The sequence below is a fragment of the Hesperophylax consimilis genome, chromosome 29, assembly GCF_061612785.1.
Source record: "Hesperophylax consimilis isolate HC1 chromosome 29, BYU_Hcon_1.0, whole genome shotgun sequence".
Lineage (NCBI taxonomy): Eukaryota > Metazoa > Arthropoda > Insecta > Trichoptera > Limnephilidae > Hesperophylax > Hesperophylax consimilis.
Window position 1 is genome coordinate 1,249,612 of NC_142864.1, and position 25,342 is coordinate 1,274,953.

The following is a 25,342-nucleotide window of genomic DNA, read 5'->3' on the forward strand; positions in this document are numbered from 1 at the left end:
TGGGGAGAGTTGGGATGATTGAGTTGGTGTTTAAATGTGCTTCAGTCAGTATGATTATGTCAGGATATTTGTTTAATAAATTTAGGTTTACTAGAAAATGATCAAAATTTTTCTTTATAGATCGTATGTTTAGATGCATTACGGTAAATGAATCTGGAGTCGTTTGAAGTAGGTATATGTAGGTACTGCGTTGTTTTGAACTCTGTTGGCTTAACTTAAGAGCGTAGGTTAGGTTAGGTTAATTACAAACTTATCAGATAACGAATAACCTCACAATATTTTTATGTTAAGACGAACATTCCCGGGTTACGAATCACCTGACAATATTTGAAAATCTCCTACTACCACCACAGTAAGCGGAAAATGTTGCTTGTGTTGTGATGGAGGACTTTGCCAGCTGAGGAATTTAACATACTATGGTGGGACCCAAGCCCGATTACAACTCAGCCATCTAACGGTCAGTTCCTCGTTACAGTGGTGTTGTGCAGTGATGGGGGATAGCATAGTGTTTTATTATAAAGCTTAGAAGCCTATATACTTCTCCAAATGTTTTTTTTAACTCTTTTTTCTGGTTCACCAGTTTCCTGCTTGCACCACTAGTTTCCGGATACCGCGTACATGGTTATAATATGAATATAAATTTTTAACATTAATTAAATAATAGAAAAGTTATTTTTAATGGTTAAAATCAATAGAATAAAAATTATTAATATTTTTTCGAACCGAAGCCAATAGGACTATGGAATCCCAATTGGCATGCTGAGAAAGATGTATGAGGCACGGAGAAAAATTAGTATTGCAGATTTGATAAAAACGGAATTGTAGGGCGTTTCAATTTTAATACATTCCTAATATTTCGGATCACGTTTTCTTAAAACCTATCAAACCAATTCGTTTGTTAAAGGTCTGCAATCCTGTTTTTTACGTTCCTTGCTTCATTCACATTCATAAATTGTCATACACATACCATTCTCCGATGCTAACTCTAGACATGACCCCGACTCTACCATTGTGATCGTGTCACATTATTTTATTTATCGTTCATCCAGGACACTCACCGACAAAGTTTTTTTCATGTCAAAACTATCTAAGCCTCCCATTCTTAATCTCAATCGTTACATGTCATTACGCTAGTGAAATTATGTACCTGCATAATATTATTCTTAGGTAAGCGAAGCTAGCAGTCCACAATGGAGTGCCGATACTCACTTACACTGACTTATGTCAGTGAGGCAAGGAAGTGGCAGAGGAAGGATGAGATTAGTCTGAATGCTGTACAAAAGAGATCCCTGAGGCGTATGTGTGGTAAAACCACGTGATAAATATAGATATTCGCAAGTAATGTAAGGCTGATGAAAGCATAATAATAATAATAATAATAAGCCTTTTATTCTGAACTTCTGTTAGGTATATTAATATTAGAAATGTTTTGTTTGTTATAATATATCCCGAAGCTCAGTTTGCCTCTTGGCATAGGCCTCCTCTAACAATTTCCATTGGGACCTGTCACGCGCTACTCTTCTCCATTGATATCCAGCCGTGAGTTTAATGCCCAGGATATCCCATTTTATTTCTTCGAGAGCTATTTCTAGCTCGTGTAGGCTTTCTTCGATTCTAAGGGTTCTCGTATTTAAAGTTGCAATATTGAGTATTTTGTTTCTTCTTGTTGTTAGAGGGTTGTGGTCTGTAACTCACGCGGGGACCAGCCGAATTGGGAGACTTTTTGTTGGTTGGTTTTGGTTGTTAGTTTTGGTTGGTGTTAATATTCTTTTTTTCCGATCTTCCAAGACAGTAATTAGTTTTTTGGAGCATTTAGTTGTGGGTCAGAACTTGCCCGGTTGACATAGTTCAGTAAGCATAATAAGTTAGATTATAAATGGACGCTTAGATGGTTTGGGCATGCTAATCAAATGAACGAAGAATATGAATGGGAGAAAAAGTCGAGGAAGACGTGGCACGATCAATTGAACCAAGGAGGAGTGGAGAGGAGAGATGAGGCCACCTCCGTGAACTCTTCCCTTGTGGGGCCTTCATGGAACCAAGGGGTATTGGAGAGGAGAGATGAGACCTGGGAAGACATACAGTAGAACCAGAAGACATAGCCACGTACCCAATGACAACCCTGGGGAACTTTATTAAAGGAACCGGATTACTGTTAAAGGATTGAGGTAAAATGGGAGATAGCACAATGGGCCTATGCCTATGGCCTAAGTGCTCACGGGAACTACGTCTAAACCGTCTCAGCTCTATAAATAAATAAATCTGGTTATGTCGAAAGTTAGAATAATATAAGGTTATGCATGAGACAATGTATGAATGTGAATGAAGCAAGGATTGTGTGCTAAGACCGAGTAGTCCGTTCTCTTTGCATACTCCTTCGGGGAAACAACGTGTTTATCAGATAGTTAGTTAGGTTAGGCTAGGCTAGGTTGTATGCTTGAGTTAGGCTACGCTAGGCTATGTTAGATTAGGTTAGGTATGGTTAGGTTAGGTTAGGTAATGTTAGGTTAGATAATATTAGGTAAGGTTTTGCTCATATTTGGACGATTACATTGTTTCATCTGATCCGAAGGAGAAACCACTGAAAAGTCAACGTAAACAAATACTTGAGTCAAGAAGAGTCAGAATAACAGAAGGTAATGTGTCATGATGTACGAATGTGAATGAGGCAAGGTGCAAAGAAACCGAGGTGTTTGATTCTCTCTGCATATCCCTGCGGTGAAACGGCCTGGCGGTTAATTAGAGTCTAGGTAAAATCTATAATATATCATGACTGAGACATTTAGATACTCGCTTGTACCTTAGATTGCATGCAGTTGGCAATACAGAAATAGTAGATGTGTTCAAATGCACGGAATATAGTTACAAGAAGGCTATAATAACACACCTCAATAATAATAATAATCATAACTAATTTTGTTAATAATGCTATTCTTCTGTATGGGTTCTATATAATTTCAATAGCAAATTTTACTTCATGATTACTGATCCACTAAATTATTATGTAATTTATTACATGTTATGGGCGTATAATAGGTACGAGTATAAATAAAATAACTCAAAAATTTAATCAAATAACACGGAGCATAAAATTTTCAAATGAATTGTGAATTTTTTCTTCGCGTTTTTTTATTGGATACATTAAACAAAATCGAGAGCGGGCGTTCGCCATTTTTCCGTTTCTTCTTTTTGTTCAATTTCTTTTGTTTACGGGCGGACATCTTTTGTTTTTGGGCATCTTTCTTTTTGCGTTTCGTTTTGCCGCCTTTTTTCTCGATTCGAATGGAGTGCGTTCGCAAACTAAGAGTTTCGTCTGCAAGTAATCTCGGCGTGATTTGCATATATTTGCATAAGACAGGGCTAATGGTGGACCAAAGCGATAATTCCTGCCCTTCTCTCGATAATCCCGGGAACATTGTAATAACGAACCTTATGTTCAGTACTACCTGGTGAAATATTGTGTTAATATTATAATAACATGGCATTTATATAGCGCAGTTTAGTGTCATTTCACTTCAAGTGCGCTTTACTGTAGCAAACTTAAAAACGGTAATTTAGTATTAGTGGTCGAATCATTTCTACAGTGTGCCTTACCCAATACAGATCTAATATTATAACACTTAATATACTGTTTATACAAAGTGATGACAAAACTTAGAATAACAATAACAGAAAGACAGGAAAAAACATGAATATTAAAACTAAAACATAATATAAAACAGGAGGCAGTTTGTGCTCAGAAATGAGAATCTTTTGAGCAGACATTTTAAAAGGTACAATAAGGAGACAACCGAAACCAAACAATTACCGGAAGTTTTAGAATATGGCTTATTATAAAATATTGAAAAGAAGCTAAGATTTATGAATGGTAAGATTTTTTAAATAATTTTGTTTTTAAAGCCCGTTTAAATTCAGCCAAATTCTGGAGATTAGTAAGAGCTGAGGGAAGTCTATTCCAGATGAGCGGGCCCGTTACACTAAAAGAACGATCATAGTAAACGGCTCGATTTGACCTAGAAAGTTCGATTAGACGATTACTAACATCTAGATCTGCTGACCTTAGAAGTAAGCTGTCTCTTGCTTAAGTTTTGTTGGATACATAGTTCCGATATATAGGCTGGCGCCTTTCCTTGCAATGCTTTGAAGGTCATTAAGCAGATTTTAAACTCTATTCTTTCAGGGCATCGAAGCCAGTGAAGGCGATCCCTTAGAAGTGGGGTTATACGGCAATACAGCAGCATTAAAAACTGACTAGATTCTATTGATTTGTTTATTGAGGCCAGCATATGCACTATTGCAGTAGTCCATATTTGAGACGACGAACGAATTTATGAGTGACTTTGCTCCATCAGAGGGAAGGCTTCTCCTGATTGATTTTATCTGTCTTAGATGGAAAAAACCAGAACTCATGAGGATTTAAGTAATGGGTTGTTAGGTAATGGGGATGGAGATGAGAAAGAGGAAGATGTGGAAGTTCCTGACTATTCGGTTCCATGATAGCTCAACAGAATAACAAATCACACACCTTTGATATAATGTCATTAAAAGTGATGAAAAATGAAAAAAATCACTTTGCATCATTTTTTGAAGGTGTGTCGAATTGTCATCGTGTTGAGTTGTGCGGTTACCCGTAACTGCTCAAAAACGGAGGCAGTCAAGAAAGGTGACACATTTGGGGATGCTTTGCAGAGGGTTTGTTTAGGGGTTAACATTGTCGGTTGATTAGTTTCATAAGTCATACAAATAAGCATGATATTAGGTAAAAGACTTAGAAAAATTACACAGATGAACATGAAGTAGGTACCTATTTTTTTGTTCCGAAACTTAATACTTCATACTTCAAGGGTGTTCTAGGCCATCTTTTTAAATTGTGTAGAGAAGGAAGGCAAATTTCAAAATTATATGAAAGATTGGAGTCGAATTCAGACATTGAAGAAATGAGATTTGAGAGAAGAGAGGGAAGACAATTTTAGATAAGGCTTGATAGAAGAGAGGATGTTTGTTTAGAGAGGGACAACAAAAAATAATAGGTTCTCACTTTTAGACCACAGAAGGTACAATTTGGGTAGCAAGAGAATTTTAAAAAAGGTGGGGAGGAACGGAACAGTGCCCAATCCTCATTCGAATAAGTGAGGAAATTTCTTTTTTGAAGTAATGGGGGAATTGTTGAAACCACGGTTTAATAAATTAAGTTTATAATACTCTGTTAATATGTATTACCTACTAGTTATTCATTAATAAGGAATTTATTGTATTACATAGTCAAAATTCATTAGTAATCATTAAGTTTTATATTAATAGATTCTATATTCCTTGCAATATCAGTGTGAAATATTGTTCCCGTGCGGGAAGTTGGAAGAGGGGTTTGGCGGCTGTCAATGTCGCCCGAAACCTTCCGCCACGCAAATGATCCACGTGTTTTGACATTAATTAGTCAATTTTATATTTTATTTTATTTTAAGTGTTCGTTTATTGTAATTATCCTACAATTTGGGAGGCCTATATGGGTACAGCCGCCCCGGGATTCGTCTACTGTATTTCCAACACCTATGTGGTTCCTGAACCCAGATTCCAACTCACCCCTACACCTGTTTCTTTTACATAACTTTCTTTCGTTTATTTCCTCAAAAAGACCCTCCACATAGCATCCTCAAAGATGACGTAGGCCATGAGTGAAATTACTTTCCTCATTGCCTCCTATTAAAAAGGAGATTTGTAAGGACATGTCATTTGATAACAAATGTATCACAACGTTTTAACATCTTTTTCCTTAACATTTCTTTCCTCCTTCGTTTTTTAAAGAAATACAAAAATTTCCAGATTACGAATAAAATAACATTTTTTTGATTTCATTCTGCTACCAAAATTTAACTATAGAAGGAAAATTTTACTTGTGCAGTAATGGATGGTTTAGCTAGTAGAGGATTTAACCGGCGTGACTTGCCCAAACTTTCAATAATTGAACTCGAGGTAAAAAATGGAAAACTTCAAAATAAGAATAAGAAATTAAATACACTTGAACAAGTCAAACAATATTCAAAATAAGAATAAGAATAAGAAATTAAATACACTTGAACAAGTCAAACAAAATTCAAAATAAGAATAAGAATAAGAAATTAAATACACTTGAACAAGTCAAACAAAATTCAAAATAAGAATAAGAAATTAAATACACTTGAACAAGTCAAACACATTCAAACAAAGAAAACATTAAGATTTAAATTTTAAAATAAGAACAGTACAGAAATTAAAAATTTGATATTTCCCAGAAAAGCCGCGGCGCGCGCATTCATATCAACAACTCCTTCCTTTTTCAAAGATTCGAATTATTATTCGATCGTCTCACTGCCTGTTGTATGATGTTTGCATTATTTGTGGGGGGAGTGGGTGGGGGGAATTCCCCCCTTGAATCCCCCCCACCTTAAAATACAGACACATTGATCGTACTGACTCGAAACGTCATCTTTTTGTGTTATTTCGATTGGAAAAGCGCAGCATAAAGATGGGTTAAGTCAATTCTTTATTTTCGAATCTTAGAACAATCATGTTTTAGTTGACACAAAACTTAAGATTAGGAGATTGTGAAACAAAAAAAAAATTATGTTTGGGATATTATGCCGCGTTACACTTCCTCCATCTTTACCCGATCAACATTTAGAACATCTTTATAGTCTACTAATTATTATACCAGTCCCTTTTTTAAGTGAGTACTGCACAAGAGTCTCAAATGCTCCCAATCGTCTGAAACCAGTGAGACTATGGCATCCCCAATTCAAGTATGTTGTGAGTCTGAAAATAGTGGGGAGAGGGAGGAGATGGGGTAGATGAAGGTGGGGGAGTACCTGGCTATTCAGGTATGGTCACTAAACAAGGCTAAAGCCATTTCAACCAACTTTTCAATTCAGAATGGTGGACTTACAGCAGGGCGATACTGAGAGTATCTTCCATTCTGCAACGTTCCGTAAGTATCCTTTATATTATTTTTAATTAATGAATTATGAAATAACACTAATTCACCAAATAAAATTTACTTGCGCACGTAGGGATTCGAACCCGCTATCTTCGGATTGCTAGTTGAGAGCACTACCCACAGATATTGGCCTTACCCCTTGACCACGGAGGCCATCAAGAGGTTTAAACCCTGACCGAAACGTTGATTGAAGAAAGAGGACGCACTACACGGCATTACAACCCAAAATTTAATCACGATAATACTTTTGGTCTTAATATTTCAATTCATAACCAACCACATGTTTCAATGTTTTTTTTTAAATAAAAATAGAATGTCACATTTGTTTTCGATAATTAATAATTAAAATCTTGGAATGAAAATTAATCCACTTCCCGACATCCGATCGAGCTGAAACCCGGCAGACAGAGTCGTTGTCGTTGAAAATGCATTCTATCAACCTATCTTTTGGTGGTAATCACGTAGGTACACAAGCTGATATTTACTATATAATATATTTAATTCTCTGAAATCGGATGACATTAGAGCAATATCCGAAATAAGCGTCGGTCTTATCCGATCGATATTTGGTGAGGTATGTAGGTAGAGTTGTCTGAAAAAATATTGTTTTTTATGTTTTATAAGACATTTTAAAATTGATGTATTATATATTTTTTTAACTTTGTTTTGAAAATGCAATACAAGAGCATCTTCAAAACGCTAAAATACTGAATTAAAAAAGGAAAAAAAGCATTAATTAACTTTTTGTGCGTACGTGTTTCATTATATCAGTGATCCAATTATGATTTCATTAATTTACTTTCTTAAAAATGTTTATACGCGGTGTCTGGAAACTCGTAGTACAATCGAGTCTCTGTTCAATCTACATCACATTTGAAGTCGATTTTATAACTTTTTTTTCGAGTAAATCGATTCCGAAGTTAGATTTTAACCGTCTCCAAAAGTTTTTAAGCCCTTTAGCTGTGAAAAAATGAAAGTAAAAATAAATTAAAAAATATATTTTTTTGGGTTTTCTATGTGATGTAGATTCACCTGCTTCCGGCTTACACTACGAATTTCCGAACACCGTGTAAAGTTTAGACCCTTATCTCATCCAAATAGTTATATATTTTTACTTATGGTCAGAAATTAAATTTTCTACCTCACTTAATTGGTTCAATAATTTACACTAAAAACATTAATAAAAGTTCTCTATAACACATTGAAAAAGAATCACGTAAAGAATTAGCGAATTATAAATAAATAAAATATTACAAAGTAAATAATAATTCTTTTATATTCCACCACTTTTATCCTGCACCTCGCGCATATCAGAAATTATTACTATTGTAAAATCGAGATGAATCCATACGTCTCTAAAAACTTAAATTGTCCAAAATTAACTCAGAACATCATCACACAAATGCCACTGACCCATACAAGCCAAACACGCCCTTAATTTCTATAGAACTTCATATGAAAAACACCTAAAATACCATTCGCTGATTGTATCACTTAGCGCAGTTTGAAATGTGACGAAACTCAATTGAACTCGAAAACTGTTTTACAAAACGTCGCAAGTCTTTCAAATTATATACAAGCAATTTGAGTTAAAATTCGTTTGATTCTTTGTATTGCTAAGGCTGTGTTTCGCTTGAAATTCTTTAAATTTAATGTTTTCTGAGTATTTTTCGATCGTTTATTAAGAATGAGATGGAAATATTTCGCATTACTTTGTCTTTCGATGTGTGTACGCGATGTTTGAAAATCATAAGGGATAAATTACTTTACTTTTTAACCTTATTGTTATTTAATAATGCGAGTTTAATTTCGCTTCGCGGACAGAATGTCGTAAGTCCAATAGTAATTATTGAAAGAGATTAATTGAGATAGGTGTTATATGGTATTCAATTTGAATATTATATATCGAGCAGTCTGGTTAGTATAAAACTAGACTTACGCTAACTAACTAACGAAATAAATAAATAGATAGTGTACGTCATTAATTACGTCACTAGTTATAAACATTAGTTGTAAGTCACTAGCTAGTCATAGATTTAAGTCACTAGTTACAAGACTCAGTAGTTAGTTGCTGGCTATTATAAGTCTCAGTTGTAAGTCACTAGTGTTAGATATTAGTTGTAAGTTACTAGTTGTAAGTTACTAGTTATAAGTTTCAGTAGGTATTTGCTAGCCATTAATCTTAATTGTGAGTCACTAGTTATAGACCTTAGTTGTAAGTAGTAAGTCAGTAGTTATAAATCTTAGTGGTTAATTGCTAGCTATAAGTATTAGTTGTAAGTCACTAGTTATAAATCTTGGTTGTAAGTTGTAAACTACTGAATTTTTGTATTATTATTTTCGCAAACGCGTGAAAAATCACGGGATATTATAATTGTAGATTTTAATTTAAAAAATATTGGTTTCAGGATTATTGACTGTCAAAATAAGAAATCATGAACAATCTCAAAAAATTATACATCTATTCACTGTCAAACATTTGAACAAAAGAAATACAAATTTCAAATAAAGCATTATAAAAAAATAATGTTTTTACCTACTTTATCGTCTGGCTCCAGTTCCAATTTTGAAAACGAAAATTAAAAGTTCATTGAACTTGAATAATTTTTCGCAATACGCAGAAATACAATTTCAAATCACGCACCCACGAACCGACAAGGAAAATTATAAGAGAAATGAAGGAGTCATCATTTTTTTAAGAAAAAATTGTATGGAACTGACATTAAAAATGAGGCTATCTCTGGAATCATAAGGTTGACTATTATATCCTTACACACAGATATAATACTATTTATTTGTATTTTTTTGACATACTTCGTATTGTGGCGCAATTTGTGATTTTTTTTTTTTTAAATCCTCAAAGTTGAAAAAAAAACTTTTTTATGTTGATGATCCATTTTAATGCTTAAATGCTTTACATATGAGTATGCTTTGTCTAGTTTACAATATTTTATTTACACTGCAAGCCTAAAAGCATTAAAATGAATCATCAACATTAAAAAGGGTTTTTTTCAACTTTAGGGTTTTTAAAAAAAAAAATCGCAAGTTGCGCCACAATACGAAGTATGTCAAAAAATACAAATAAATAGTAGTATATCTGTGTGTAAGGATAGAATGGCCAACCTTATGTTTCCAGAGATAGCCTTTTTTTAATGTCAGTGCCATACAAATTTTTCTTTAAAAAATGATAACTCCTTCATTTGTACACGCAATTGCTTCGTACAAAATTTTATAGCATATTAATGATCAGCAGAATCCATTTCTAGCCAAAAAAATACCATTGAAAATTCAAGTCTCTATGTCTATGAAAGGCGATTTTCAGCCCACTGTGCGGCGGGAATTGAACCCGCACCTTTTGATGTCCGGTCAGGTGCTCTAGACCACTGAGCTACGTCGGCTTATTTCCAACACGTGTCAATACCAATAATTAATTTATAAACTCCCTTATACCATTCATATACAGCTTAGGTAACCAATATGCAGAAGTAGCAGACATACTTTTTACAGTTATTAGTAAACATTTTGTTTCCCGTAGTCTGTGTATAAAATAAATAAATAGCGACGTACATTTTGTCATTACAACTTGTACACATTTTTTATTTTATGGAAACAGAAAATTAATGTGGGGCCTTTCTTGTAATTACTATATCAATGTTTTGAAGTCAAAATGTTGTAACTCCAACATGTTATGTTTCGTATGTAAAATGAGATGGATTTGATTTGTTTATCGCCTGATGCCGGGGTGATACTGAACTTATTGTGTCGATTATGGTTAAGTACCATTTACACGAGAACAAAGGTGATTCACGTGAAAAATCACGGGATAATGTAATTGTACGAATTATGATTAATAAACTTAGAACATCATGACATCTGTCAAACATTTAACCAAAATATTTTTTTCCTTCTTTTTCGCTTGTCTTTTATGATAAGTGGTACCAAGTTTCAAAATTAACAGAAAATAAAAAATTTACGCATTACGCAATAATATTTCACATCACTTCACGCATACACCCACGCACCGACAGTCGAGATTAGGATGTTTGATTAAAACTTTCCATTCATTCATTGTGAAGCGATTTTCACGCAATTCGTTTTACCCACAAAATTGATCTAATTGAGCGGTTAAAATCCCTGGCTCCAGATGCAGGTTTCGAGAAAAATATATATTATAATAATTATTTTTTGTGGGTTTTTTCAAATGTAATAATAATTTTTTTTATTTTAGCAAAATTATTGTACGTCAGATTTACGTACAAGATTTCCTATTATTTAATTCTTAACATGTTAGAAGATTAAAAGTTAAGTCATTTTAAGAGTAATTAAACATATCCACTGTTTTAGATTAATTGCATTCTATAGCACCATTCCTATTGTCATAATATAAAGTTATACATATCATTGTGTATTTGCGGAATGTTTCAGAGTGGTTGATACTCTAAAATTCACAAAGAAATAATTTCTTGAAATTACTTCGTATTTTGTGCTAGAACATCTGTGCTACCGTGTGGTATCTGCTCATATTCATAATATAAAATTGTGCATAATATTGTGTATGCATGTAAGCATGTTTCAGAGTGGATACTCTCAGTTTTGCCCAGGTGTTGACCAAAATTCAGAAAGAAACAGTTGCTTGAAATGGCTTAAGTAGTGTTTTGTGCTAGAACATCTGTGCTGCCGTGCGGTATCTGTTCACATTCATAATATTATATTGCACATGCTATTGTGTATTTTCGGCATGTTGCAGGGTGGTAGATACTCTCAGTAGAGAGCAGATCTGAATAGTCAGGTACTTACCAACCTTCATCCTACTCATCTCCTTCCCCTTCCTACTCCCTTCTCTCTCAGCCGGACAACATACTATCCTATCCACAATAAATTGTGGATGCTATGTTCCCAATAGCCCCGGGCAGATGTTGTCTCAATATACAAATAATATATTTTCATTTAAATAATTTTAATTTTTTTTTATTTTGTATGAGACGAAAATGACAATACATTTTGTTTAATGTTTCAGATGTTCATTTTGAAGATATTTTGCATTGATAAGTAAATTGGTTTCGTATCAAAAATAAACAGCATTTTTATAAAGATCATTTCTACTTTCAAAAATACCGAATCTCCGACATTCAAATAATGTTATTCTTTTTTCAAAATCATTCGAAACAAAATAAATAATAAATTTGAATAAAACATGAATTTAAAAAGGGCGGGACAAGATTCGAACAAATAAAAATAAGCTCGTTCGAAAATTGAAAAATGGTCTCGGCCCTTCGCGTTCGAACTTCGAGCGTATTTTTGAAAATCGAATCAACGGATTTATGGAATGCGCGCGTAATTGGTTTTGAATTGTTCCCTTCCATTCGATTTATTAATATTGGAATGCTCGCGTTCTTATTTTAAAATTCAAATCTCGATCTTCGTCTTAATGTCTTTGGTCGTTGAACTGAAATAAACCTTTTATTTTAAATTGAAAATTTTATGAAGGTTTTGCGTTAATGACAGAGAGGATGGACTGCCACAGAACCCAGTCTTGCTTCAATCACATTCATACATCGTATCGTACATCCTTTTTTGTTATTCTTACTACTGACATGATTTATTATTTTTTAATATATTTTTACACAAGTTTTTGTGTCTATGTGTAACTAGGGTTCGATGAACTTTGAACTGGGTTTTACTTTGATTTTCAAAATTGAAATTGATCGTGGGAGAGATTCAGACAAGCGTAAAGTAGGTACTACTGAAATTATTTATTTTTATAATTAATACATTATTTGAAAACTGTGTTTCTTTTGTTTAAATTTTTCAAGTTGTTCATTCTAAAGGTAAATTTTAGATAGTTTTTTGAAAGGCAATAGCTTTTTAATAAATGCTTTCAGCTTCACAAATCGTACAATATTGATAATATCCCGCGATTTTTCACAGGTCTGCGATAGTATTACTCTGAAATGTAATGATTTGTTTAGCAATATTAATATCGTTTGTAATAATCTCAGTATCACCCTTGTGAAAAAACACCGTTCAGAATAGAAACTTTGCTGGAAATGCTTTTCCCAACCTTCCTCTTTCACATCTCCTTCCATCCCCCAATCTGTTGAGTCTCACAACATTTATATGGCCTAGAGTCAGGTGTTATGTAAATTGGTTTGAAAACAAAGAAAAATAACTTCAAATCGATGCAGATGATGACACTACTGTCTAGTGGTTATTAGTTAGAAACCAACACCTTATCCGTATAAAATACAAAGATATTTATGATACACACGTATTAAGTTAATTAAAGTCAAGCCAAAAAGGTTTCTTATGCTAATGTTGCTTAACGATGGAGTTTTATTGTGTCTTAAAACTAATTTTAGGTAAGGGGAGAGGAAGAGGAATATAGGATAAGGAAGGGGATGCTCCTGATACATTCCATTCTAGTATTAATAATTTACGATCGTACGCCTTATTTATGTTCGATATTTCTGAAGGTTTTTGCTGAAAACATCTACAGACCATTTATTGGATAACCAACACCTCTGCCATTCGCTACGTTTCGTGACTTAGCAAGGGTGCCCGGGTTCATGGGGTGAGGTTTGTCTAGGTTTTGGCGGCGGATACGTCTGCCCACCTATTATGGCGAGGAGACTCAGGTCGAGGGAGACCTTTTGACCTATCCAGCAGGACTCATCACTGAGAGGGATGGATTCATACGTCCATCACTCCTCCTACCCCTACCTCTACCCATACTTCAATAGACCCTCCACGAAGCAACCCCAAAGATGACATAGGCCCTGAGGGAAGTTATTTTCCTCAGGGCCTTCTGTGTGGAGCTAATGTAAAAAAAATATACATGAAGGAAACGAAACATGCTGGAATAAAAGGTTTGAAAGAGTTCGAAGAATTTAAAAGAACCATGAAAGAACTAAAAGCTGTACACGGGTTTTATTTTGAGGTTATTATAACTTGGTACTTTTAATTATTGTTAAATCATAAAAAATACATATTGGCTCCGAAGCAGAATGGTTATTAAGTATAGACGAGTTCGGGTCTTAGAGTCTTTCTGACAAAGCGCCGAATATTATTATTATCGTGAATCCAAAATTTGATCGATTAAAAAATATATATTGTGTGTGGAGCATTTCATATCAAAGTGCACAGTCATTTACAGAGTTAAACCGCGGACAGGGGCGTGCGAACGATTTTTAAATTCAGAGACAAAATTAACATTGTGAAGAAAATTTAACGAGACCATGTAAAATCGTCACACTGAAAGGAAAAAAATATATCACAGCTTGTAATGTGTTATCCTTAGAGAAAAACGAGTATTGCTGATGTATTAAAATCCTATTAAAAAGGTGATAGCAGGCCATTTCATAATAAACTATTAGTACTTTCATAATATATCGGAACATGTGTTCAGACAGCTGCATTTATCCTGTTAGTATATAATTTATTTATTTATTAAAGGAACAAGTCTAATTAATACATTAGATATTACACGAAGAAATTACAGGGAGAAATGTTACAATAAAATATGCTTCGACAAAAGCTATGACAAAAATTGGACACAAAAACAGGAACAAGGTTTTGATGGAGTTAAAATGGAGTTGGACAAAAATCTTTTAAGCTTCCACCAAAAAATTCAAAGTCCTGACTTTAGTTGACAAGTCTGGCCATTCTGGACATTGGTGAATGGTATCCATAATTTATTGAGGAAAAGCAAATCATTATTTCTATGACGGGTGAAGTTGTGAAAATATGATGTGTGAGCATGGCGACGATATGCGCTGTGATCTGCTAGCCAGGCTATATTAGAAAATTATGCGAAACTCTCCTACTTACGGAAAGAGAAGGGGTGAGAACAATTTACTGAGCGCCGCAATTACGCGGATGTCATATGTAAGGTGACAGATCCCATACAAAGAAATGATATTCCGCGGCAGTCCCCCAATCGACCTGACCCCCTCCTCCTCTCTCCAATCATATTACCCTACAGTTCCTTCCGGTTTAATTTTTATTCGTTTGTTAATAAATGAAAAGAAAAATGATCAATTTTTCATTTAATTAAAACGTCAATTACGGCTGTACCCTTATATTACAAAATTTAAAAAAATTCCTAATATCACTGTATTAACTACCTTTACCCTATTAACAAGAGGTACTGTTCTCGTAACGGTATTCACGCAACGTAAAAACAGTAATTCAACATTGATTCGGTTGAAAATCGGCCAAAGCTCTGATGACATAAATTTGCACAGCTGCAAAATTGTTTGCATTTTCAAGGTAAACGCTAAGCTGGTTAAGCTCGCTCATTTTGTTATGAAGGTTTGAAATGTTCATTTACCATTTTTTTTTTAATTTTGTCACATTGCTTTCCCAAAATTTTCAAATTACGGAAAAGTGTTTAATAGAGTGAAGTCGGGTTATAACTGCTAATATAGTAATAAAACTTAACCGTTAATGATTTACCCACGTTTATGAGTAATCCGTACACCAATGCCTCCTCGCACACATATCAGAAAACTCCCGTGGTTTAGAATTATTGTTATTAATAGGGTTTTGTTTAAGATGACTTGCATTTAGCTCTCTACAGACATCCTCCATCACTGCGCCCCGGACCTGGACCAAGGCATTGGTAATGGACCAGAGATGCTGGACAGTCTAGATGACATCTCCAACCGACATGGCTTGACTGGTCAGTAGCTGGTGGATAAATGCGTCAGGTTCCCTATCTTCAATCTCTGCTTTAACACTCTGCTAGATGTGTTCTCCATCATTGCCTGTTATCAGATCTGAAAAGAAGGAATAGTGATTTATCTGAATGGATGGACTGGAATCTCAAAAGTGGAATTTAACCCACTTTCCGATATCCGATAGAGCTGAAACTTAGCAGATAGACTCGTTGTCAATGACAATGCATTTAATTAACACTATTTTGGTGACACTATTGCTCACACGCGCGTACACGTGCATTTTTATGAAATTGGATGACATTATAATGAAAAAACACACATTGTAATTTACCACTTTTATTGAATTAAAAAAATATGACAGCCAACCTGGTTTCGCTTATCTCATCTAATTTTATATTAACTGGGTTAATATAATAGCCCTGACGAAGCTTGAGATACTCGAAAAATGGTTGGTTGTCATTTATTAATACAATAAAAGTGGTGTATTACAAAGTGTGTTTTTTTTTCATTTAATATATAATGTCACACCCCGACGTATTTGTTTCTCTCGAAAAAATTATACTTTAAAAAATTTCAGCAGTTAACATACAAAATATATATAATTCAAAAAAAGTTGATTTTGAATCTTATGTTCCAAGACAGACTGAATCAACAAAAGCTCAAAATATATCTATTCATAGCGTTGATATTGTAGATTTTGTTTTAGCAGTAAAGAAATTGAAACCAAAAACATCGTATGGTCCTGATTTCATTCCACCCTTTATTATTAAGGGATGTTCTGAACCATTATGTAAGCCACTTCTATATATATTTAATCTTACGGTTAAAAACGGAATTCTTCCTAAATTATGGAAGCTGTCGAAAGTCACCCCTTTACACAAAGATGGCGACAAGTATCAAACAACCAACTACCGTCCTATAGCGATTCTCTCCGCACCTGCTAAACTATTGGAAATAATTATCCATAAATATGTTTATACCAAAGTTGAACCATTCTTGATCGAACAACAACATGGATTTAGACATGGCCGATCAACCACTACAAATTTAATGGTATTTACAGATTACTTGTCGAGAGCACTCGATAACAACGAGCAAGTTGACGCATCTTACCATGACTTTGCAAAGGCTTTCGATAGAGTTGATCACTTAGTGCTTCTAAATAGGCTCGAAGAAATTGGTTTTTCGGAAAACTTATTGAAACTCTTTTGTAACTATTTGAGTGAAAGAGAACAATTCGTGTCCTATGGTGAGTTCAACTCTAATGCATATCCTACAAATTCTGGTGTGCCGCAGGGATCCAATTTAGGACCCCTATTGTTTTTAATTTTTATAAACAATATTCAGGGAAAGATTAAATTCGTCCGTTTTCTACTTTTTGCCGATGACATCAAACTCTTTCTGAGAATAAGATCGATAGAAGACTGTAGAAAGCTCCAGGAAGATATCGATGCAATTATTGACTGGAGTATTGATAACAAACTTGGGTTCAACTTCCAAAAATGTTCAGTGATGTGCTTTACAAGGGCACACAAGACCATATATTTTAATTACAAAATGAAAGATACGTCACTGAAGCACATGGTGACTTGCAAGGACTTGGGAATTGTGTACGACATTCGCTTAACATTTCACGCTCATATTGAAAAGATCTGTAAATCAGCCACTAAGATGTTGGGTTTTGTCATACACAATTCGAAAGACTTGACCAACCTTGCAGTAATAAGGCTGCTTTACTTTAGCTTAGTGCGTAGCATTCTCGAGAATGGATCTCAGGTATGGGGGCCAGAGGACACTGTCTATGTACTAATGGTCGAGAAGATACAAAAAAAGTTTTTACGATACCTCTACATGAGAGAGTTTGGTTATTACCCATGGCTGTTTCCAACAGCATTTATCTCGGGAATGCTGGGTATATGCAGCCTTAGTTCCAGAAGGGATGTTGCATTACTCCTGATGGCGTATAAGCTACTAAACGGTTTAGTATCAATACCAGACATTCTGGCTAAAATAGGATTTTATGTCCCGGATAATTTCGCGCGAGGCCGCCAACACAGGCTTTTGATTCTTCCTAGGTGCAGAACTAACTTACCAATGGTGATGCCCTTGGGAAGAATCACTAGGTTAAATAACTGCCTCGCAGGAAATGTGGACATTTTCCACATGTCCTACAACGTATTTAAACGTGAAATATTATTATTCAATACTTAAAATTGTAAATCTAAATTTGAAACTTTTTTCTTTGTCCCACTTGTAAATGTACCTATTTGTTATTCACTTTTTTGTAAATGTTAATTATCGATATTGCAATGTTCTGGTTCATACTGTTTTTGCAAATAAACAATAAATAAAATAAATAAAAACAAATAAATAAATAAAATAAATATCGGCAGTAAAATAGTTATTTCACTAATTTTTTTTTAAATTTAATTATTGAAGACAATATTAGCAATTCCTAAACGAATATTTGAAACAGAAAAATTAGAAAAGGATACGGTCACATCTAGGACTCGAGCCCAGGCCCCTTGCATTGCCGGGGCACCGCTCTACCAACTGAGCTAATGGGACCCTATCTCCTTCGGCCATATTTAACTGTATCATACTTTGAATAAGAACTACCGACATCGCCTTCATTTTACTAACCGCACATTTTTATTGGCTGCTATCTTTACGTATGATCGCAAGCTTTAACTCGAACTGAACGCAATCAAGACAGTGTCTTAGATAAATATATCATATTTTTATTTTAATGTGCGACATCTATTGACTTCATCTACAAGTCGGAACTTTTTCTGGTCAAATGTTCGTGTAGGAATTGCTAATATTGTCTTCAATAATTATTCGAAAAATATAAAATAAAATTTAATGAAATTATTTTTACGTTTTGTTTTTTTTTTTTAGTTCTGTGTTTGAGCCATCTAGCTTTCAATGAATCAATGCTAAAATCCATTGAACGAATACATTTCTGGACCGGTTATGATACATATTTTTGATATTCGGTATTATTGGCTTTTCATCTGCCCCAACGCTTTATCGAAACGACGAATCTGAATATGTATTATTATTATTAATAACAGTCGAGCGGTGTCTCCATAGGGGCAGGCGGGGGGCAAATGATAGCAGGTAGTTTGAAGGTAATAAATACTTACTAATAAACCTCTGATGAGTATTGTATTATGACTTGATGACCGCTGACCTCCGAACTGCGCGAAGCTATTGTTACTATGAAAGCATGAATAATAATAATAATAATGAATATTTTAACAAATAGATAAATGAGGATAGCTGAGGATTTAATTTACATATTAATAACTAACAATTTTGTAGTGTGGATAATATGAAGTAATTATAAATATGTTATTTTTATGCTGCTCCCAATCGTTTGAAACCAGTGAAGCTTTGGCATCCCCAATTGGGGTATGTAGTGAAGCTGAAGGCAGTGTGGAGGGTAAGGAGATGAGAAAGAGGAAGGTGGGGAAGTATATGGCTATTCAGATCTGGTCATAAAACACGGCCAAAGCTATTTCAAACAACGTTTCAATTCTGAGTGGTGGTCGGGGATGCTGTGTGGAGAGTATTTTTGTTAGGAAGGAGTGAACGTTCTAGGGGAGTGAAATCGATAACTTTACAGTATCGATGATTTTATACCGCTTTGCCGAGCACGATCGCGCTGTTGATAGCCAGATCGATATTGATAATGCAAATGGATATACGCTGGTAACACTGGAGGTATTTTTTTATGAATTGACATTCCTAAAAATATTAATAAATTTACAATTTCGAAAATATTGACTTTGACATTACTTTTTTATATTAAAAAGGGAGTTAATCAGTTCATAAGGTTTGTAGTCATAATCATAAACAATCAATAATCATAACAACTTTTGTTTCTTCAAGCTGGAACTTAATCAATTGATCTCGTCTTAGATGATTTAATTAAGTCTATATATCGTGTATACGATTTATTTCAATTTTAAGAGCTTAGTTAGTTCACATCCATTAATTAATAAGTCAGTTATTTTGCATAACGGAAGACGTTATCCAAAAAGTTGTGCATATCGACAGCTTATCCGACACCTTGGAGGACGCGCTAAAAGCAGCGGCTTCGCCTTAATATTCTTAACTGACCGCAGATAACGGATTTCGACAATATCGTATTGACATAGAGCAAACCGATGAAATATAAAAAAATTCAGCCTGTTTTGTTCATTAGTGCTGGGAGTGTTCAGAGAGTGGTTTAGACGCCCGAGGAATACATTATTTATTGGACAATTTGTATAGTTGATGCAGGTATTACAAAAAATATAAATATTACAAAAATAAAGTGAAGTTAAGTTAAATGAAGTACAGGAACAGGTGACACGAAGATAGAAGATAGAGAATCTGCAGCAAGAATCCCCTGGTGGTGAAGATACTGGACCAGCTGCTGCAGAGAGAGAGTCCACCGCGTCCACCGACAGTGCCAGCACGAGGTTCGTCATCCGTCCAGGTATGTGTCTGCTGCTAATAAAGCGCTGACACAGTATCGTCTCACAAATACCAGACCTTGGCAGCACCGCAGTGACGTTCGACGAAGATAGAAGATGGAGACTCTGCAGCAAGAATCCTAGGTGATGAAGAAACTGGTCCAGCTGCTGCAGAAAGAGAGTCCACCAACAGTGCCAGCACGAGGTTCGTCATCCGTCCATGTATATGTCTGCTGCTAATAAATCGCTGACAACTCACATAGATAAGAGACCCTGGCAGCACTGCTGTGTCGTTCGGCAAGTCCATCATTCATCTCCATGTAAAGGAGACCTGAACAGGAGTTCCTGGTGATTGTTGAAGTGGTGCATTCTGCCCGCAATAACAGGCGACGGTCGGGATAATAAATTACCCTGGGCTTTGCGAAACACTTATACCTGCATCTCAATGGAAGGTGCTCCGAGGAACTAGCGTCATTGATCCCCTCGGCACCGGTGCATGGTCGCCTACCAACATTTTTACTCGGTTGACATTTGTCTGCAATATCTCTGCACCTGAATGAGATGCGGTGTCGAATTAAAATCGATGTAAAGTAGTTTTTTAACAGTAATGTTGTGATATACAGAATTGAATGGCAGAAGAAGTCAGAGACGTCCTAGAAACGCATTAGCAAAGCGGGGTACACTAGTTGATTATAATTTCCTATCAATTACATCAGGAGTAACGATAAATTGAGTTTTCAAGAGACATAGAGACACGCCCGTAACACACAGGTGTATCCCATAACTAATTATTATTATTATATATTATTTATTTGGTACAATATTTTTTACATTTTAAATTTTCCAATAATGTTGGCCTCACTAGGTGGCTTGCCCGTGCTGAGGCCTTCATTTTATTATATGAAAATATAATCTACATAATACATTTAAAGAGAAAATAATACATTTAAAATTAAAAATACATAACAATATATTTAAAATTAAAAAATAATACATTGAAAATAATCTTGTGTGTTTGTGAGTGATGTGTGTTTATATTGGTTTTGTGTGTTACGTGTAGGTTTTATTTTTATTTTAGGCTATGAAATTTTGGTAATATTGTCTTTTTTGTTCTTTAATCCATTTTGTAATTTTTTGTGTGAATTTATTTTTATTTTCCTCAATTTTAATTTCAAGTCACTGTTGAAAGCTTTTATAGCATGGTATTGGTAGTGTCTTTGTCCAAAGCTTGAATTTACTGTCGGAGTTTTTATGTTTTCTTTGTACGCTTGTCTAACTGGTCTGTTAGTGTTATTTTTGTATATTGAAATTTTTTTTTTGTCAAAAATGTAATTTAGTAGTGTTTTAACGTATAATTGGCGTATATCTAGTACGTCACAGCTGTTGAATATTTGTTCTGTATCAGTCAGTCTATGTTTTTTTAGTATTACCTTTAAGATCGTTTACTGTGCGGTTTCTATGTAATTGATAGCCGAGTTTGTTGCTCCTCCCCAAGCAATAATTCCATATTTTATTATTGATTGGCAAAGTGCAAAATATATTGTTTTCAATTGTTTTATTTTATATATGTTTCTTATGTTTAGGAAAATGTGTATTGTTTTGAGAAGTTTATTTGTGATTTGTTATAATTATAAATAAATAAGTGATATTTTGTGATTAGTTTTTCTCGTTGCAAAATCTCTTGGATTGCATATGTCTGCGTTTATCTTGCGCCACTAAAAAGCTGTGCGAGGATTCCGAATTCGAAAATATTTAAAGAACTCATTCCGAATTCCATTTTCAAAAAGTCTCGTAGGGCAATCATCTCTGGCGGCATCGGGACTAAAGGACGGATGAAATGTCGCGATATAAAGAAATATTCCAAATTCGAAATGCCCGATTATGATTGGCCGTGGAGAGGGGAGCGCGCGCGCGGGAAAATGTCAAGCAAAAACTTATTTAGTTAGACTCTCCCGCCAATTTCAACCTCCGGCCATAGATGGGCCATTTGGCGGGAATGTGGCAATGGCAGGGTTGTCAATATCTAACGTTATCACGGAGAAAACTTACTGATATGAAATGCTGTTAATATATTAAAAATCTGGTCAAATTATTCGTTTTCCTAATAACTGGAGTGCAGGCCTATAACAAATGAATTGACAGAGTTCATAACAAAGTTTCAGTCAAAAGCGAATGTTTTGTAAGGACGGCGGAGCACGTGTTGATATTGATATTGACCTACTGATATTGTCGTGTTCTCGGTATATTCTGAATGACCAATATTTTATCAGGAAATTAGCATGCTATCACTTTTTTAACAGTATTATTTTTCTCCGTGCAGCAGACACTGAGAAAAATATTTGTTTTAATATAATTTCCGACTTTATGTTCGGGTTAAATCTTCCCCATGGGAAAAACTAAACCCTTCCACACACTTTTCCACAAATGATCATCTAGTCAATCAACATTATGCAAGTGCATTATATAAGCAAAATAAATACAAAACAATACAAGATCAACACGTCAACTCACCAGAGATCAAATGGGAAAACAATTCACCGACTCCGGATATTTTCATATCAGAGGGTTCGGCTCGGTAGAACTCCTAACAGGGCCTATAAATCCTACTGATCCCTCAATATAAATATTTAAAAAATCTTTCGTTATCGTACATGTTTTTAAAGTGACTGATTTTGGAATTTTCATGTATAAATTTTTTGATAGATCTAATACGCCTAAATTTTGAATGAGAGAGCTAGGTATAATGCCAGTAGCCGAAAAAACAAATAGTAATATTTTAACAGTCTGAGAATGCCAAATTCTTTTTATCTCATTTCCTAAATCTGTGTTAATTAATAATAATTTTCCTGTTTGAAGGGTTTTTTGAGGAGAGGAAAAAGTGAACATTGGTCCTGAACAGGTCCACAAGATACCATGTTCTTGGAGAAATAGAACACAGAGGTCGGCGAAACGTTTCACAGTCGAGCTGACATGCGACAAATGTATTGAGCGGTCGATTGGGATCTTTTTTGATTTTGCGCCGGTGCCTAATGAAACAAGAGATTTCTCTTCGAGAGATAACACGGTCCGGAAACTTTTCCAGTAAAAGATCAATGGTTTCGTTGGTTGTGTGGCACGTAGCGCCGTCTCGTTGAAAGTAAACGTTGTCCAGATCAATACCATCCAATTCTGGCCATAAAAAATCATTAATCATCTCTCGATAGCGCAATCCATTCACCGTAACTGTTGCTCCAGCCTCATTTTCGAAAAAGTAAGGTCTAATGACTCCGCCGGACCATAAAACGCACCAAACAGTCACACGTTGAGGATAGAGAGGCTTTTCAACAATAACTCTTGAGTTTTCCGAGCCCCAGATGCGACAATTTTGCTTGTTGACAAAGCCACCGAGGTGGAAATGGGCCTCATCACTCAAGATGATTTGCATTTGATTCACTCAAGTAAATTTTAATAATTTCAATGTGTTGTTGAAGCGTGTATCATTCCATTTTTATTAATGGCGTAGTTTTTACTTATCAAATGTCAAAAAATGACAGCTTTAAAAGTAACATCTACCGAAATTACGGGCTATTCAAAATAACACTTCTTATTGGAAAACCCTGTACATTTCTCTGAAATTCGATGATATTACAGCAGTGAAAAACAATAGTAATTTTTGTATTATTATTTTTAATTCTTCCACACTGTACTGAATCAATTTATCCTTCATAAATAAACATCAACATTTTATTGTGTTGATATTGTTCTGCTATCATACTTTATATATTTGGTTTTAAAATAGTCTTACATTATTATTAAGTCTGCCACGTGTTGATTCAATTTCCCCATGAAAATACCCCCCACAACAATTGTAAATATAAGTATTATCAATATATTATTAATTATTGTAATTATTTTGTGACAACCCTAGCAGCTCAATTTCCAGCCGACAGAGCTGACATAAAGAATAAAAATTGCTCAGACTTAAGATATCTGAAATATGCTCCTGATGCACAAATTATTTGGCAGCGCAGCAAAAACGGGACAACCCACTCGTCGGGACGGAATTCCTGCACTGGGACTTGCACCCTTTTACCGAATGACCCCCAACACAAACCAAAACTAAACTGGTCCATTTTGGGAATACTCCCTATTTGTTACAATGGTTTTTTTTTGCATACTTTTTATGGGAAGTGACTAAAAAACGAAGCTAACTATTTAGTTTTACTGGTAATCTCTGATGAAATGTAGAGATTAGGCTTTTTGTGGATTATTTTGAGTCTCACACCAGAGCGATACTGAGAGCATCTTCAACTCTGGAATGTGCCGCAAATATAGTATATATTATTTTAAATTGGTAAATTGTGAAATAACACAAAATAATCAAATAAAATTTACTTGCACACGCTGTGATTTGAACCCGCGACCTCAGGACTGCGAGTCGAGAACCTTACCCCTCGACAACGGAGACCGTAATTAGGATGTGTTCTAAAATTTTTTTGCGTTTCTTCATACTTTAAATTTTACAATATAAATCTAAACGCTAACGTAGTTTGTTTTGATAAAACTTAATTACTAGGATATTACACAAGTTGTTTTACTTCAATCATTCTGTGTTTGGTTGCATTATTCTATCAATTTCGTGTTTCCCTGTGTTCCAGATCCATTGTTTTATGAATGTTTTTAATACATTGATATTTGTAAGATTTTTGTAGGAGATTAGTAATCTGTTGTAAAGTTTTATGTTGTAGTAAATGAAATTTCTACGTCCAAATGTTGTGTTCGTTTTTGCTTGTTGGATGCACCTTTGATTGAAGGATATAGTGTTTTTATTAGGTATGTTCGTTTAGATCAAGTGTATTAATTTTGTTGGGCTAAATAAGTAATATGGTTTTGGTATGGAATTGAAGTGATATGTTTACGATTAATGAAAATTTGATCTGAGCAAGTTTACGAGAGATGGGAAGGCTGACAGAAAAATTTAAAGAAGGGTATATACAGTTAACTCCATTAATGGAAGACTGAACGCAGTTGGCGCTAACAAAAAATGCAGTCGACAATGGAGAGCTGGTACCTACCCTGAAGTATGGCAGTGAGGCATGGAACTGGTACAGAAAGGATGAATGAAAACTGAATGCTGTAGAAATGAGATCCCCGAGGCGTATATGTGGTAAAACCATTCATCATGGAGATCATGTGAGAAATGTGGAGATCCGCTAATAATGAAAAGCTGATATAAGCGTAGACATGGC